Below are 5,328 nucleotides of genomic sequence, written 5' to 3'. Positions count from 1 at the left end.
TTGAAAAACCTTTTGTTGCAATGTCTTAGGGGTGAAACCAAATTGAACCGACTTTGCAGCGCGTTTTCGATCGAATACCCGATCAATTTCCATTCAATCCACATGGTCACCCACCGCTACTGTGGCAACCACTACTACCAGGGCCTACTACTGTACACGATAAATGTCATAAACATTCGACGGCCACAATATCACTTCATGGCTGTAGGCCCACGGGCAAAATTTTCAACAAGTAAAACAAGGAAAGCAATCCATGTAATTACGTGCGTGTTTTTGCTTTGACTTGAATCGTTTGACGCTGTTACTTGGAAGTTCAAACATTCAAAAACTTGTTTTGGTGAAATTCACTAGACTTGAATTTGATTTTTCTGGAACTAAGGAGAAGGAATTCTAATCTGGTAAGTCATTCACAATTTCTTCCCTTTTTATTTAATTTAGGCCTATGAGTATGCTGCTGAGTGCTCACAGTACATGTTTCTTTGGAATGGTGAGAAGCTAATATCCATGAGGGATATAAATAGATATACAATGTCTTTCTTGGCTCTAGCAAACTGAGCATTCAGAGGCATATAATAACTTTTCCTCGAGGCAAATTTATATCAAATTTACTATCAACCTCGGCAAGCCTCGGTATAGTAAATTTGATATAAATTTACTATTTATGCTTCTTCATTAGCTCATAGTTTTTGCTAGACCCTCGAAAGATAATTGTATATTTGTAACTGTTTAGTTGTTCGATAACATCACTCAGTTTAATTTGATTCGAGATATATCTCATTAATAAACAGTATAAAGGCTATTTAGTCTCAAACGAACCTACACCATTAAACTTGGTGCCAACACCATTAGGCCATGCATCAAATTTAGTAATAAAATTATTTGTATCTATAAAGACCGATGTTTCCTCGGTTTATTTAGGAAAATGAACATTAATATTGGTAAGTTGTTCGATCACATCATTCATTATATATGATTTGATTTGAGATATATTTCATTAATAAAACGCATGAAGGCTATATAGTCTCAAAACGCATACACCATTCCAGGCGCGGATTCAGGATATCTTAGCGGGGGGGGGGGGGCCGAATTTGGAATCATGCGAGCAAAATATTGGTACGTAATGGTGACCAGCAGTGGCGTAACCTTCTCTTTTTTGGGGGGGGGGGGCAGAACAAACGAAAAAAAAATCCGCTGACCATCACTCTTACATACAGGCCCAGCTGAACGTTATTCAAAGTGGGTGGGGGAGGCTAAAGTGTTTTAAGATCAGGTAGAGCGTGCCGTGAGTTAGCGTGGGGTCTAGTTCCGGGCAATGCTCCGGCGGGTCAAGAGGGGAAGTTCAGAGGGTATGGGCATATAATTACGGTCAGATGAGCATATTTTGATATCTTATTCAGGACACTGACTGGACACTAATTGGCATGGGGTCCAGGGGGCTGAGCCCCATGAAACGTCTGGGGTGGAGCCCCCAGAAGCTCACGGGTTTGAGGCATTGAATTATTCTCAGATGAGCACCCAGGGGGCGGCGTAGGGCCCCTAGTGGGGTGGAGCCCCCGAAGCTCAGTTTTTTTAGGCATGTAAGAATTATGGCCAGATGAGCATATTTTGATACCTCATTATTTTGTGGCACTGGCAGGTCACTATTGTTGTATTCCCCTTTCTTTCCATACACTGTAAAAAATAATAGTCGAAATAACTCAATAAAATTGAGGAAAACATGAGAATTGCCTTATTTTTATTAAGTAAATATTACCTACGGCATCTTAAGTAGAATTTACTTATTTTGCTGAATAAATTTTTACTCAGTTAAATCGAGTTACATTAACGTAAATAATTTAAGTATTGTAATCATTTTAGATAATTTAAAAAAAAGCTATGATAGGATTACATATTGCACGATTTGGTACCCATAAATCTGTTCACTACTTCTATTTAAGATTAAACACTAATCACTAACACTACTTCTATTTAAGATTTACATACGCTTCAATTCGACACATATTGAAAGGCTCCACATTTTATATATACTTGATCGTAGCATCTTAAAAGGAAAATTGGTTGACAATTTCTGAAATATCAAGTTTTGATTTGTTTTGAACTGGGTAACAATTAAAAATTGTCTTGTCTTTGCTTAGCCATGTTAAATGAATTAGTAAATGTTTTTAAGTCCTTAAATTTTCATTCAACCACAAAAAGAATTGTTTTATTTAAAAAAGAGTTTAATTTGGTCTTAATGAATATTCATAAATTATGTAAATATTTCTATTACGCACTGCATCGGTCCTTACTTTAAAAAGATAAGAATAGTCAACATAAATTGTTTGAGTAATACGTATAATTTCTGATTTTGAGTTAAAATTACTAAATTAATACAAGCTGAAATTACTTAAAGTTTTTATGTATTTGATTTTACTTAAATATTCCACGTATGTTCTACTAAATTGAAAGTTTGAGTTAGCAAGACTTAAATTTAGTGCGTAAGTGGCAAAACTAATGTTTCAAGTAAATTCTACATGGAAAAATACGTAAAATTACCAATGAACAAATTATTTTTTACAGTGTACCTCCTTTATATACTCTTTCAAAAAGTGTGTGGGAGGGGGAGGGGGGGGGGGGGTCATGAGCCCCACCGTTCCGCGGACCCTGCCTTGTAGGTCTTTAAATAAGCATATTTCTTGCCTGACTGTTATTTGGTTGTCAATTTCCAACAAACGCATAAAAAAGTATAACTTACCAAAAAGTGAGGAAAAAATCCCAGAAAACTATGTCATTTCAGCAACATTCACTGGTATTGAAAACTGCCCCCCCCCCCCCAATCGGTTCGCCAGTTTTGACCAGTGGCATATCTGGCGCTTGGTCTCGTTGGGGGGGGGGGGGGGGGAGGGGTGCAAATTCATACCCCACGCCTATCATTTCGAAACATAACACCCACATCTTGTTCAGAACGTGGCGGAAGTGGGGGACTTTTATCAGGCTTTCACTCCCGCCGGAAGATCACATAATGTGCGATCCAATCAAACTGAGTGATAATTAACTAAACAATATTAATCTTTATTTACCTAAATAACCTGGGAAACCTCGGTCTTTATAGATAAAAATAATGTTTTACTAATTTGGTGCATGGGTTATGGTCAGGGGCGTCGCTAGACCCTTTTCAGTGGGGGGGGGGGGTGAAGAGGCCAACGATTACCGACAAAACTAGCCACCAATTACCGACAAAATTAAATGTCCTATATCTACAAATTTAACCATATAAACCTGGGGCCGAAGGCTAAATTGTTTTTCCTATGGACTATCTATAGTACTTGCATATGCGCAAAATGGTCATTTTCCTCGACGACATAAATATACGAATTAATTCTTCAATTTAGTCAGCATAATAGCTATATATTTTAATGCAGGCGCGGAGCTAGGATCTTATTTTAGGGAGGGCGGTAGTGAGCAAGAGAATCACTTAAAAGCGCGCTCATTAGGGGTGTGGGTGATGGGCCTCCCGCGCGAAGCGCGGAAGCTTAGACGTTTCCTTAAATTATTAGGAAAAGAAGACGATTAATTGTACCGTTTTCGACTGGTAATCCTTGGCTGAATGAAGTTCCCCCCCCCCCATCCCGCGCGAAGCGCGAAAGATTTGACGTTTCATTAAATTAATATAAAAAAGAAGACGATTTGCTGTACAGTTCTCGACTGTTTATCGTTACAATATTTAGGAAGGAAGACGATTCCTCGTACCGTTTTCGAATCTTATTAAGCCCTATTCATCTGAATTCATTTTCCCCCTCTCGCGCGAAGCGCGAAAGCTTTGACGTTTCCTCAAATTATTAGAGAAAGAACACAATTCATTGAACCGTTTTCGACTCTAAATAAGCCCTATTAATTTTGTATGAACTCAGTTTCACCCTCTCGCGCGAAGCGCGGAAGCTTTGACGTTACCTTAAATTATTAGAGAAAGAAGACGATTCGTTGTACCGTTCTCGACTCGTCTAAATGAAGTTTTCCCTTCCGCGCGAAGCGCGGAATTTTTGGCGTTTTATCACAATATAAAGAAAGGAAGACGATTCGTCGTACTGTTTGTTGACTCTTAAACCTTGTTTGAATTTAGTCTCCCCGAAAATTTTAAACCTCTGATTTCTTTAGCTGATATTATAGGAAAGTGAAACTTCGAGAAAATACAAGTATTGTAGTTGTAGTCACTTTCGAAGTCGTCACAGCGGATAAGAAGTCACAGTTCGTAGGGAAAAAAACTTGTCGGCCGACCGATAATATACAGTACATCTCACCGACTTCAAACTTCTGCATTGATATATTACACGAGGATCGAGCAAGAATACCGACACAGCAACATATTTACCCGTGTCTTTCTTGCTCCCTCGACGAGACGACTCCACCCCACAACCCCTTCTCTCTTTACTCCCACTCCTCCTCTCTCAGACTCTTACCCCCTCTCTCTCCTCTCTTTCATCCCCCGTTTCTTTTTGTTTCTAGCTTTCACTCTTTTTTCTTCTTTTTTTTCCTTTTCTTTCTTTTCCTTTCTTTCCTCTCCTCCCTCTTTTTCTTTGTTTATCTTTCTTTCTTCTCTTTTCTTTCCTTTCTTTTCTTTCTTTTCCTTTCTTTCTTTTCTTTTCTTTTCCTTTTTTTCTTTTCTTTCCCTTTCCCTCTCTTTTTTTCCCTCTCTTTTTTTTCCTCTCTTTTTTTCCCTCCCCCTTTTCTCTTTTTTTTCCCGACGGCAGCGCAATTTTACCGACAATATCCTGACAGGTGGGGGGGGGGGGGTGTCGCACCCCCCCACCCCCCCCCCCCCTTTGGCGACGCCCCTGGTTATGGTGTTGGCACTAAGTTTAATGCTGTAGGTTCGCTTGAGACTATAGTTTTTTTCACTGTTTCATTAAATGAGATAATGCGCATTCAAATCAAACTGAGTGATGTTATCGAACAACTTACCAATATTAAATCTTCATTTACCTAAATAAACCTGTGAAACCTCGGTCTTTATAGATACAAAATAACGTATTACTAAATTTGGTGCATGTGTTATGGTGTTGGCACTAAGTTTAATGGTGTAGGTTCGCTTGAGACTATAGCTTTTTCACTGTTTCATTAAATGAGATATAATGTGCAATCAAATCAAACTGAGTGGTGTTCTCGAACAACTAAACAATATCAATCTTCCATTCTCCTAAATAAACCTGAGAAACCTCGAATCATCGAATAAATTGAAAGGGGGAGGACTGTGTATGTTTTTCGAATAATCAGTATTGTAACATCTCCCTGGTGTAAAAATGCCAAAATCAGATGCTCAATATGTTATGAAAACTTGGAATTACTGTGTGT

Source organism: Strongylocentrotus purpuratus, unplaced genomic scaffold, assembly GCF_000002235.5.
Source record: "Strongylocentrotus purpuratus isolate Spur 01 unplaced genomic scaffold, Spur_5.0 spur5_scaffold_20, whole genome shotgun sequence".
NCBI classification, from domain to species: Eukaryota; Metazoa; Echinodermata; class Echinoidea; order Camarodonta; family Strongylocentrotidae; genus Strongylocentrotus; species Strongylocentrotus purpuratus.
Note: the sequence above shows the minus strand (reverse complement) of the source record.